Raw genomic sequence first — 13,922 nt, 5'->3', positions numbered from 1 at the left:
ACCTTCTCTCTCCCTCTATGTCTCCTCTCCCTCTATGCACCTTCTCTCTCCCTCTATGTCTCTTCTCCCTCTATACACCTTCTCTCTCCCTCTATGTCTCTTCTCCCTCTATACACCTTCTCTCTCCCTCTATGTCTCTTCTACCTCTATACACCTTCTCTCTCCCTCTATGTCTCTTCTACCTCTATACACCTTCTCTCTCCCTTTATGTCTCTTCTCCCTCTATACACCTTCTCTCTCCCTCTATGTCTCTTCTACCTCTATACACCTTCTCTCTCCCTTTATGTCTCTTCTCCCTCTATACACCTTCTCTCTCCCTCTATGTCTCCTCTCCCTCTATACACCTTCTCTCTCCCTCTATGTCTCTTCTCCCTCTATACACCTTCTCTCTCCCTCTATGTCTCTTCTCCCTCTATACACCTTCTCTCTCCCTCTATGTCTCTTCTCCCTCTATACACCTTCTCTCTCCCTCTATACACCTTCTATTTCCCTCTATGTCTCTTCTACCTCTATACACCTTCTCTCTCCCTCTATGTCTCTTCTACCTCTATACACCTTCTCTCTCCCTCTATGTCTCTTCTCCCTCTATACACCTTCTCTCTCCCTCTATGTCTCCTCTCCCTCTATGCACCTTCTCTCTCCCTCTATGTCTCTTCTCCCTCTATACACCTTCTCTCTCCCTCTATGTCTCTTCTCCCTCTATACACCTTCTCTCTCCCTCTATGTCTCTTCTCCCTCTATACACCTTCTCTCTCCCTCTATGTCTCTTCTACCTCTATACACCTTCTCTCTCCCTCTATGTCTCTTCTACCTCTATACACCTTCTCTCTCCCTTTATGTCTCTTCTCCCTCTATACACCTTCTCTCTCCCTCTATGTCTCTTCTACCTCTATACACCTTCTCTCTCCCTCTATGTCTCTTCTCCCTCTATACACCTTCTCTCTCCCTCTATGTCTCCTCTCCCTCTATACACCTTCTCTCTCCCTCTATGTCTCTTCTCCCTCTATACACCTTCTCTCTCCCTCTATGTCTCTTCTCCCTCTATACACCTTCTCTCTCCCTCTATGTCTCTTCTCCCTCTATACACCTTCTCTCTCCCTCTATGTCTCTTCTCCCTCTATACACCTTCTCTCTCCCTCTATACACCTTCTCTCTCCCTCTATGTCTCTTCTCCCTCTATACACCTTCTCTCTCCCTCTATGTCTCTTCTACCTCTATACACCTTCTCTCTCCCTCTATATCTCTTCTCCATCTATACACCTTCTCTCTCCCACTATACACCTTCTCTCTCCCTCTATGTCTCTTCTACCTCTATACACCTTCTCTCTCCCTCTATGTCTCCTCTCCCTCTATACACCTTCTCTCTCCCTCTATACACCTTCTCTCTCCCTCTATGTCTCCTCTCCCTCTATACACCTTCTCTCTCCCTCTATGTCTCCTCTCCCTCTATACACCTTCTCTCTCCCTCTATACACCTTCTCTCTCCCTCTATACACCTTCTCTCTCCCTCTATGTCTCCTCTCCCTCTATACACCTTCTCTCTCCCTCTATACACCTTCTCTTTCCCTCTATGTCTCTTCTCCCTCTATACACCTTCTCTTTCCCTCTATGTCTCTTCTCCCTCTATACACCTTCTCTCTCCCTCTATACACCTTCTCTCTCCCTCTATACACCTTCTCTTTCCCTCTATGACTCTTCTACCTCTATACACCTTCTCTCTCCCTCTATGTCTCTTCTCCCTCTATACACCTTCTCTCTCCCTTTATGTCTCTTCTCCCTCTATACACCTTCTCTCTCCCTCTATGTCTCTTCTCCCTCTATACACCTTCTCTCTCCCTCTATGTCTCCTCTCCCTCTATACACCTTCTCTCTCCCTCTATGTCTCTTCTCCCTCTATACACCTTCTCTCTCCCTCTATGTCTCTTCTACCTCTATACACCTTCTCTCTCCCTCACTGAGGCCCATTTATCAAGCTCAGTATGGAGCTTGTGGGCCCATGTTTAAAGGTACAAAGACCGCTGCTCCATAACCCTGTCCGCCTGCTCTGATGAGGCGGACAGACATCGCTGGAATTAAACCCGATCGAGTACGATCAGGTTGATTGAGACCTCCCTGCTGGCAGCCCATTGGCCGCGAGTCTGCAGGGGGTGGTGTTGCATCAGCAGCTCTTGTGAGCTGCTGGTGCAATGCTGAATATGGAGAGCGTATTGCTCTCCGTATTCAGCGATGTCTGTAGGACCTGATCCGCACTGTCGGATCAGGTCTGACAGACATTTAATAAATAGGCCTCTATGTCTCTTCTCCTTCTATATCTCTTCTCTCTCCATCTACGTCTCTTCTCCCTCTAGAAAATGCCCTTCTCTCTCCATTTATATATCTATTCTCCCTCTATACCCCTTCTCTCTCCATCTATGTATCTTCTCCATTTATATCTCTTCTCTCTGCATCCATCTATGTCTCTTCTCCCTCTATAACTCTTCTCCCTCCACCTATGTCTCTTCTTCCTCTCTACCTCTTCTCTCTCCACCTATGTCTCTTCTCCCTCTCTACCCCTTCTCTCTCCACCTATGTCTCTTCTTCCTCTCTACCTCTTCTCTCTCCACCTATGTCTCTTCTTCCTCTCTACCTCTTCTCTCTCCACCTATGTCTCTTCTCCCTCTCTACCCCTCCTCTATCCACCTATGTATTTTCTCCCTCTCTACCCCTTCTCTCTCCAACTATGTCTCTTCTCCCTCTCTACCCCTTCTCTCTCCCTGTCTCTCTCCACCAATGTCTCTCCTCCCTCTCTACCCCTTTTCTCTCCATCAATTTCTCTTCTCCCTCTCTATCCATTCTCTCTCCATCTGTGTGACTTCTACCTCTATACACCTTCTCTCTCCCTCTATGTCTCTTCTCCCTCTATACCCCTTCTCTCTCAATCTATGTCTCTTCTCCAGCTATACCTCTGCTCTCTCTTTCTATGTCTCTTCTTCCTTTCTACCCCTTGGATCCCACATGTGATGTCTTTTGAAAACAAAAATGTATGCTTACCTGATAAATGAATTTCTTTCATGATGGTGAAAGTCCATGAAACCGGCCCTTGTTTTTCCATAACAGTTGGCAGCAGTACTAGTTTGTACTTCTTTTACCCTGCTCTTCCTTTCCTGCTTTTCTTATTTTCTCCCTTTTTGGCCATATGTATGGCTAAGGAATCATGGGAAAGTGGAGGGATTAAAGTTCTGTTGTGTGGTGTGTTTTACCTACTCTTGTAGGACTGGTCTTTAATCCCCACCTGTGATGGTGTGTGGACTCTCATCATCATGAAAGAAATGAATTTATCAGGTAAGCATACATTTATTTTTTAGTATTGAAAATTATTTTTTCCAAAAGACAAATAAATATATGTAATTAAAGGTGGATTGCCAGCGCTAAAAACTTCAATACTTGTTGGCCATTATGCAAAAAAGCTTATTGGTATAATATTACTTTATATCCACCCTAGGTATTTATACGTGTGAGATGGGCGAATGTCCCACTATATAGATGTATTGGTGTGTTTCTAATCATGCTGCGTGTGATTAATGCAGTGTACCCTTATAACTATTAAAGATTATGATAGAAAAGAGAAAATCAATACATATAAGTCCGCGCACAGATAAGGTCATTACATATGTTGTAAGTTCTTAATAGTCCAAATGGTAAATTGGAAAACAGAACAAATTGTAAATGGTTTTCTTCTTACCAGAGATTACCCCAATCATATGATGTAATGTTTGTACTCGAAAGGCAGTGGGGACACTCCTCTGTGTTCTCCCTGTATTGGCCCTTAGGTCTGTGATTCAGGGGATTTTTTATCCTAGATCACTTCCAAAGTCAGATGGATGTTGTAGGACACTCCAAACTTGTTGGTAGAAACTTCCTGATAGAAACTTCCAGCTTTTTTCTCTGTAGCGTTATATCTTTTTATCCTCCAGGAGTATGGTTTTGAGACAGTAGGTCTAAGTTGAATATCCTAGAAAGACAAATGGAAATCACAAAGTGTAACTCTGTCATAAAAGGTATTTATTACTGTTTAAAACACAAACATTTACACTTACATTAATAACCCTCAATCCTTAATGAGGTAAGCATTCAATCATATATACACAAATAGTTAAATCCTGTGAAGATATGCTGACCGTTAGGACCACCTCCAATCTCTGAGGTCTGGGTATAACTCTGGTCCAACTGTAATCTTGGTGAGTCCTCTTTGTAAGAGCGTTATAAAATTACACTGTATTGTATGCAGTGCTAAAGTCTCATATAGTTATGGTAATAAAACCAATTTGAGTGTTAAAAAACACATGGATTGACAATCACATAAAAGACTGTTACTTGTATACAATGTGCAAAGTACATACAATTCTGTCCAGAAAACGTCCCAGAAGTAAATTGTGGTAAGATGCCACTTTAGGTTTCCGGTATCATAACAATAGATCTGTACACCCACTCCAAATATCCTCACGCGTTTCAAAGTGTTTATTTACTTCTTCGTCAGAGGAAAAGTATGTGTACAGTGTGACCGGGATTAGATATAAAGCATGGCTGAGTGGGCGTATTTTTTCTTGCGTGATGAAGTCACTGCATCACATGATGCCGACAACCAATAGTGGATCTTGTGTCAAAACAACCACGGGGGGCTCATGCTAATAAAAACACAAACCTGCCCAAAAGTAGAAACCCCAGTGTGACTAAAACAAATAGTAAACAACCTCCAGTTGCAAACAGAAGACCAAGTAATTCACATAATAAATTTACTACCTACCAAAATACCAGGACAGATAGTATAAATTCCGATAAATACAGAGGTACTGCTAGATTCCAAACTAACTTCAATTCGAAGAAAGGAAATAGTAATACACATAGACAGGTCACCTGGAAAAAAAGAAGGATATGGGAAATAAAAATACCAGTAATAACAAAAATAGACCCAATCATTATAAACAGGGTTATAATAGACAAAACTATGATCAGTACAGAGAAAACCAAAATGGATGGAGAAATCCCAATCTGGGACAGATTCAAAAACCAAATTACAGACATTATGAACAACATAATAAACAGAGACAATATAGATCAAACAAACCAATTTTTTTTAAAGAGAGGTTGGGTAGGGAATCACCACCCAAGATATTTACCAAACAATATAGAGACACCATTGCACACACATAGAGAAAGAACAAATCACAGAATCAATTTAAGGCCTCAATGGTCATTGGACAATACCAGAAAAAGAAAAGGACCAGAAGAGGAGGAAGAAGAAGAGGAATGATGGGAAATAGAAGGAGACAGTGAAATAATAAGTACCCCAAAAAGGGGGAAACATGAGAACCTCTATTAAAAATCTTTAATTTATCATCAACCTCTTTCTCCAATATACAACTGGAGGTTTTATCAAGAGGTCTCAGCTTTGCACCCACCAGAAGTCCTAATCCTTTCAATTTATATATTGATTTCAATAAATTTATTAGGAAATTAACATTATGTCGACACTTTGAGAAACAGGAAAACAAACAAAACCTTAATTTTATGGGACATTTTTCAGACTCAGATCAAGAAACTATTAATATACTAGAGGAATTGAATATAGAGAGTGAAGAATTCTTAGAAGGGAAAAATTATTTTATGAAGTCCCACTCAAATCTTAAACCTACCTCAATCTTTTATCCCACACAGTCAAAAGATAATTTTATACCAACGTTTAATGAACTAGTATCCAAAGAATTACAGAATCTATCTGAAAATTTTAAAATTAAAAAGGACAACCTGAGTAAAAAAAGAAAAAAAAAAGTTTTAAATTCCATTAAAGACATGGACAATATTGTACTCAGAGAGGCGGACAACGCGTAAGGATATTTGGAGTGGATGTACAGATCTATTGTTACGATACCGGCAACCTAAAGTGGCATCTTATCACAATTTACTTCTAGGCCGTTTTCTGGACAGAATTGTATGTACTTTGCACATTGTATACAAGTAACAGTCTTTTATGTGATCGTCAATCCGTGTGATTTTTAACACTCAAATTGGTTTTATTACCATAACTATATGAGACTTTAGCACTGCATACAATACAGTGTAATTTTATAAGGCTCTTACAAAGAGGACTCACCAAGATTACAGTTGGACCAGAGTTATACCCAGACCTCAGAGATTGGAAGTGGTCCTAACGGTCAGCATATCTTCACAGGATTTAACTATTTGTGTATATATGATTGAATGCTTACCTAATTAAGGATTGAGGGTTATTAATGTAAGTGTAATCTTTGTGTTTTAAACAGTAATTAATACCTTTTATGACAGAGTTACACTATGTGATTTCCTTTTGTCTTTCTATGATATTCAACTGAGACCTACTGCCTCAAAACCATACTCCTGGGGGATACAAAGATATAACGCTACAGAGAAAAAAAGCTGGAAGTTTCTATCAGGAAGTTTCTACCAACAAGTTTGGAGTTTCCTACAACATCCATCTGACTTTGGAAGTGACCTAGGATAAAAAATCCCCGGAATCACAGACCTAAGGACCAATACAGGGAGAACACAGAGGAGTGTCGCCACTGGCTTTCGAGTACAAACATTACCTCATATGATTGGGGTAATCTCTGGTTAGAAGAAAACCATTTACCATTTATTCTGTTTTCCAATTCACCATTTGGACTATTAAGAACTTACAACATATGTAAAGACCTTATCTGTGCGCGGACTTATATGTATTGATTTTCTCTTTTCTATCATTATATATTGTGACAGACCCTTCTGTCAGGACTGAAAGAGTTAACTGTGTTTAGCTTTAAGAATCTAATTTCTAAAGACAGGTTTTCTGGCCTCAGCTATTGTGTGCTATAATTACATTTAAGTAATAAACAGGCCATTGTTTAATCACCCTCAGAGAACAGACGCTAGGTGATAAGACAAGCCAAATGTGTTTAAGTTGTTATCTGCCTAAGTAAAGTATTTAAGTAATATAATTCTATTGTATCATGTCAAGGGCGCTTCTCCCTTTTATCTAATGTACAACATTCTTTCAACCCCCATCTGAGGGGGGGTCAAAAACCTGTATAAATCTGTGTGCTGCCTTCAAATAAAGTTGTCATTCTGTTTTAAACCTGAAACTGGCTGGGTTGTGAATTGCTGATTGTCTATGCAGGACATTGTTCATCTGGGGTTAACCCTCGGTACACAGTTGGTACCGTAACATTGGTGGCAAGCGACAGGAGAATCCTTATCGCCCAGAAGAGCAACTACACAAGCCAGTAACCTCAGGAAGAGGGGGATTATTACAATACTGACTAAGATGGAAAGAGTACCAGGGACAGAAGGAACCAATGGGCCCAGCATAGCAGACAGAACCCCTGAAGAAGCAAGTTTTGACCGGGCTGTCAAAATAAGACTGGCACATTATGGCCCCAACCCATCTGCGGAAATTATCGACCGGGTCATAGCAGCTGTGGAAGCCAACCTACTTCGCCAAAGCGGCGCTGCAGCAAACCCAGTGGAAAAGAGAAAAGTAAATTTTGCAGCTTTTAAAAACTTCCTGGAAACAGAAGGAGAGATTGATGGGTACCTTGCGGATTTTGAGAGACAATGTGCACTACACCAGGTACCCGCAGAGGACTGGGTCACGATATTATCCGGAAAATTATCCGGCCGGGCCAGTGAGGCTTTTCGGGCCATTCCAGATGAGGAAGTTGGGGATTATAATACTGTGAAAGAGGCTCTGCTCTCCAGGTATGCGGTTACACCGGAGGCATACCGGAGACGGTTCAGAGACACTGTTAAATTGGCTGGCGATTCCTACCTTGAGTGGGCATGTAAGGTGCACCGCACAGCAGCTCACTGGATGGCGGGGTGCCAAGCCGTATCTGGGGAAGAGGTGCTGCAGCTATTCCTGTTGGAACATTGCTTCGACAAGTTACCCGCAGGAGTTCGAGAGTGGGTTCGGGACCGTAAACCCTCCACCCTGCATGAAGCGGCTCGCTTGGCAGATGAGTATACGGATGCCCGCAAACTGGACACTGCTACCACTAAGCCCCCTGCCAGAGTGGAGTACAGACCCCCAGTCACCCCAGCAGCTGCCAGTTACCAACCCCCAGCGCACCGCTATACCACACGGCCTCCGGCCACGAACTACCCTCAGAGAGCCCGGTTCAATTTGCGGGGCTACTCACAACCGATTCGGTGCTTTAGATGTAAGCAACTAGGGCACAAAAGACCAGAGTGTCCCCTAAATGCAGCGAACCAAGCACAGTCCTGGAGAAGACCCGCCGGCAGAATCCCACGTAACCCTCAGCCTGCGGCCCGCTACGTAGAGGCGCAAGAATGCTGGGGCATCCTACATGAGGCAGACCTTGTGCAAGCTGCCCACCGGAATAACCGGCAACTGGTTAAAGTGAATGGGAAGGAGGTCAGTGGTCTACGGGATACTGGTGCTACCATGACCTTGCTTCGAAAGAACTTGGTGTCTGAGAAACAGCACACAGGAGACACTGTGGCTGTGAGGGTAGCAGGGGGCACTGTGTTCCGCCTGCCTGTTGCCAGGGTGCATTTGGATTGGGGAGGGGGCGCTAGACCTGTGAATGTGGGGGTCATGAAGGATTTACCAGCTGATGTTCTCCTTGGAAATACCTTGGTCCCCCTTGTTTCTGCCTATGCTCCCATGGGTCCCGCTGATGTTAACCCTGTGACTACCCGTGCTCAGATCCGTGCAGCAGAGACTGACCCCCCTGCTGCTAAGCCCCAGGACGCTGAGCTCAGTAAATCTCTATCCGCTATTGATATGTGGGAGTCACGTTACAATGCGCTGATGAAGGAGAAGAGTCACGTAGAGGATAAAATGGTCACGTTAAATAATCATGTAACAGTGCTAGCGGGAGAGAAGAGGAGTGCAGAGGAAAAAGCACGTTTAGAACAGGAATCTCTGCTAGACAGGCTGCACCGACAGACTGCAGAAAACACCAGCTTGAGAGTGGAACATGAAACATTAAAGACAAACTTAGTGACACTGGAGGAGAAGCTGACGCTGGCTCATAGTGAGGTGCAGCAACTCAAGGGCACCCTATGTCAGTATGAAGGGATTGTGGATACCTATAAAGAGCAGGTACAGAAAACTCGTAAAGAAGCGGATGGGATTTTGAAGGACTGTTTAGCCCTAGTCTGGGCACTGAGGAAGTTGAACCCTTGTTTGTATGGACAGGAATTCTCTCTCATAACGGGAATACAGATGGATTGTCCTGGCAAACTGACATGCCTACCACCTCCTAGTCCGGTCATCCCCAGGTTGACCCGCAAAAGGGTCAAGCCGGGTCTGCCGGAGTGTTCCACAAGGGGGGAGCTATGTGACAGACCCTTCTGTCAGGACTGAAAGAGTTAACTTTGTTTAGCTTTAAGAATCTAATTTCTAAAGACAGGTTTTCTGGCCTCAGCTATTGTGTGCTATAATTACATTTAAGTAATAAACAGGCCATTGTTTAATCACCCTCAGAGAACAGACGCTAGGTGATAAGACAAGCCAAATGTGTTTAAGTTGTTATCTGCCTAAGTAAAGTATTTAAGTAATATAATTCTATTGTATCATGTCAAGGGCGCTTCTCCCTTTTATCTAATGTACAACATTCTTTCAACCCCCATCTGAGGGGGGGTCAAAAACCTGTATAAATCTGTGTGCTGCCTTCAAATAAAGTTGTCATTCTGTTTTAAACCTGAAACTGGCTGGGTTGTGAATTGCTGATTGTCTATGCAGGACATTGTTCATCTGGGGTTAACCCTCGGTACACAGTTGGTACCGTAACATATATATATATTTTTAAATTACCCTTTTCAGAGGCAACATAAAGAAAAATTACATTAACCCCTTAACAACAGCCAATGTAATTTTTACTCGAAGGGGTTAAATAGCGTGGGTCTGGCCACTACAGAGCTAAAAACCCTTTAGGACGTGCAACGTACACTTTAAATGCTCCTTTATAAAACGTATACTGAAAAAGATTTTCGCCTAGATTTAGAGTTCTGCGTTAGCCGTCCAAACCAGCGTTAGGGAGTCCTAACGCTGGTTTTTACCGCCCGCTGGTATATAGAGTCAGTCAGGAAAGGGTCTAACGCTCACTTTCCAGCCGCGACTTTTCCATACCGCAGATCCCCTTACGCCAATTGCGTATCCTATCTTTTCAATGGGATCTTCCTAACGCTGGTATTTAGAGTCTTGGCTGAAGTGAGCGTTAGAACTCTAACGAGAAGACTCCAGCCGCAGAAAAAAGTCAGGAGTTAAGAGCTTTATGGGCTAACGCTGGTTCATAAAGCTCTTAACTACTGTGCTCTAAAGTACACTAACTCCCATATACTACCTATGCACCCCTAAACCGAGGTCCCCCCACATCGCCGCCACTCTAATCGGAACAGCCAATAGAATGCGAGCTCAATCTGATTGGCTGATTCAATCAGCCAATCAGATTTTTCCTACCTTAATTCCGATTGGCTGATAGAATCCATTCAGCCAATCGGAATTCGAGGGACGCCATCTTGGATGATGCTCCTTAAAGGAACCTTCATTCGTCTAGTCGTCGGGAGAAGAGGATGTTCCGCACAGGAGGTCTTGAAAATGGAGCCGCTCCTCGTCGGATGGATGAAGATAGAAGATGCCGCTTGGATGAAGATGTTTGCCGGTCCGGATGTCCTCTTCTTGCCGGATAGGATGAAGACTTCGGAGCCTCTTCTGGACCTCTTCTTGCTGCATAGGATGAAGACTTCGGAGCCTCTTCTGGACGGATCGGTGATACCCGGCGTGGTGAAGATAGGTAGGGAGATCTTCAGGGGCTTAGTTTTAGGTTTGTTAAGGGGGGTTTGGGTTAGATTAGGGGTATGTGGGTGGTGGGTTGTATTGTTGGGGGGTTATTTATGTTTTTTTACAGGCAAAAGAGCTGAATTCTTTAGGGCATGCCACGCAAAAGGCACTTTTAAGGGCTGGTAAGGTAAAAGAACTGTAAACTTTTTATTTTAGAATAGGGTACATTTTTTATTTTGGGGGGCTTTGTTTTTTTTAGGGGGCTTAGAGTAGGTGCAATTTGTTTAAAATTCTTGTAATCTTTTTTTATTTTTTGTAATTTAGTGGGTTTTTTTTTGTAATTTAGTTTAGTTGATTTAATTGTAGATAATTGTAGGTAGTTTATTTAATTAATTTATTGATAGTGTAGTGTTAGGTTCAATTGTAACTTAGGTTAGGATTTATTTTACAGGTAATTTTGTAATTATTTTAACTAGGTAGCTATTAAATAGTTATTAACTATTTAATAGCTATTGTACCTGGTTAAAATAAATACAAAGTTGCCTGTAAAATAAATATAAATCCTAAAATAGCTACAATGTAATTATTATTTATATTGTAGCTATATTAGGGTTTATTTTACAGGTAAGTACTTAGCTTTAAATAGGAATAATTTATTTAATAAGATTTATTTTATTTTGTTAGAAATATTTTATTTTCGTTATTATAGTGGCGGCGAGGTCCGGTCGGCAGATTAGGGGTTAATAAGTGTAGGTAGGTAGCGGCGACATTGTGGGGGGCAGATTAGGGGTTAATAAATATAATATAGGTGTCAGCATTGTTAGGGGCAGCAGATTAGGGGTACATAGGGATAATGTAGGTTTCGGCGGTGTACCGAGCGGCAGATTAGGGGTTAAAAGTCTAATGCAGGGGTCAGCGATAGCGGGGGCGGCAGATTAGGGGTTAATAAGTGTAAGGTTAGGGGTGTTTAGACTCGGGGTTCATGTTAGGGTGTTAGGTGCAGACTTAGGAAGTGTTTCCCCATAGGAAACAATGGGGCTGCGTTAGGAGCTGAACGCTGCTTTTTTGCAGGTGTTAGGTTTTTTTTCAGCTCAAACTGCCCCATTGTTTCCTATGGGGGAATCATGCACGATCACGTTTTTGATGCTGGCCTCGTCCGTAAGCAATGCTGGTATTGAGAGTTGAAGTGGCGGTAAATGATGCTCTACGCTCCCTTTTTGGAGCCTAACGCAGCCCTTCAGAGAACTCTCAATACCAGCGTTATTTAAAAGGTGTGGGGGAAAAAAGCATGCGTAGCTAACGCACCCCTTCTAACGCAAAACTCTAAATCTAGGTGTTTATAATTTGTGTATAGTTTGTGTTGCTGTCACAGACGTCTGTATTATACTAGTGGACTGGGTGCCAAGCAAGCAAACTGTGAAATAACAAACTGAAGCCAAATGTAACACCATTCCCATAAGCGCATCAGGAAGTCTGCTGCAGTGTCTCTCTGAGAACAAAATATTAAGCGACAAATGTTTAATTTACCAGAAAGGCACCAGGACCAAAGACTGAAAACAGCAGCGCTAACAAGGCAATTGCAAACGAGTGAAAGGTAAGTGTATCATTAATACAGATATTAACTCCTGTCTGTCATTTTTGGATTTCAAGGGTTAAACAGGACATGTCTTGTAGCCCAAGTGAAAGGAAAGTTGCATTGGATATCAAGCTGTTTATGTGGAAGCAATATGACCATAGTGAATAGTTATTGGCTTATTTTACAGTATTTTTGTCTAATTTTCAATCCCTGATTAGTCATTAATGCAGTTTAAAAAAGCTATAGAATAGCATATTAACCAAGTCTAAACATTAAAACAAAACAAAAATTTTTAAACATGTTTGCTGCAATTGTTTTTTGATACCCAAAACCCCACCCACTATTTGCCTTATCTGGATGAGCCAATCCAGGCTTGAGTCTGCTGACAACAAGGCTGGTATTTTGTTAATATAAAATGAATTGTTTTACAGCTGTTTTTTTTATAAAGCCAGTTAGGAACTATTTACTGGTCTGCCCATAAAAAGATACCAACAGTGTATGTTCTAGTGCTGTATTAACTTGAGCACGTACCTTTACAGGCTATACCTTGTCTAGCATTTGTGGTTCCCCTGACAAACCCCAATACAAGATAGTTACTCTTATTCGTTGGCAGGCTACCTCTACTTGCTTCAAACTTGAACTTTAGTTATAGATTTAAACTAAAAGAGCATGTGTTCTCTTATATATTGTTTCGGTTGGTGTTAACATGGGTTCAAAATTGGCCCTTAATGCCTTTTATATCACTTAATTTACATATTATTTTATACCTGGAGGTCCAAAAGAGGCCTGTTTTTTTTTTTCTTTTTTTCCAGTAGGGGATGTCACTTTTTTACTATTTCAGATATAACTAAAAATGTGAAGTTGGGTTTCCAATTTTGTGTTCAATACAGACATTTGTTAAGTCATTATTTAATTGTCCCAGATGTTTAATTTGTTCATTGTGACACCTATATGTCATTGGATTAGGAAATCTATGTGGCCACATTGTTGATATACATTTACCGCAATACAAAATTGTTTATATATATATATATATATATATATATATATATAAAAAATTCCGAAGGAAAGTCTGCAGCATTACAAGAAGATTTTTTATATTACTTTATTACAAGCTTACAGACATATTGGGCAAAACCCTTTCTATAGCCAATGTCTTCTTACGCATTCAAAAGCATTCCGCAACCTCAGCATGCACATGCCTAATAACTACAGGTGGCCCTCGGTTTACGCCAGTTCAATTTGCGCCGTTTCAGAATAACAACCTTTTTTTCAGTCATGTGACTGCTATTGAACAGCTTTGGAAAGCAGTGCACTAATTAAAATAGCCAGTAGGTGGAGCTGTCCACTTGTTTTGCAGAAAATGTATGCAACTTAACAGACTGAAATTGATCTGTGTACACAGATCAGACCAGAGCTAATGAGCAAACAAGATTTAGAAGCCACTTACCTATTATCTTCCTGTCCAGCAGCTTGAGGTGAGGGTGCCTAAATGCCTATTAATCACTGCAGATTGAAATGTATAGAATAGGTGCAGAACCAATATTA

At 41.7% G+C, this 13,922-nt stretch overlaps 1 protein-coding gene across 1 annotated transcript in view; it reads left to right on the top strand.

The window, feature by feature from the left end:
- The first annotated feature begins 12,348 nt into the window (after positions 1–12,348).
- The window catches only part of LOC128643735 (complement C1q tumor necrosis factor-related protein 1-like), a 101,806-nt gene continuing 100,232 nt past the window's right edge, over positions 12,349–13,922 (top strand). Inside the window, exon 1 of the mRNA XM_053696560.1 lies at positions 12,349–12,392. The gene's annotated coding sequence lies outside the window, so the exon portion shown is untranslated. The remainder of the gene's footprint in view (positions 12,393–13,922) is intronic.

Source organism: Bombina bombina, unplaced genomic scaffold, assembly GCF_027579735.1.
Source record: "Bombina bombina isolate aBomBom1 unplaced genomic scaffold, aBomBom1.pri scaffold_457, whole genome shotgun sequence".
NCBI classification, from domain to species: Eukaryota; Metazoa; Chordata; class Amphibia; order Anura; family Bombinatoridae; genus Bombina; species Bombina bombina.
Note: the sequence above shows the minus strand (reverse complement) of the source record. Positions and strands in the feature narration are given on the sequence as shown.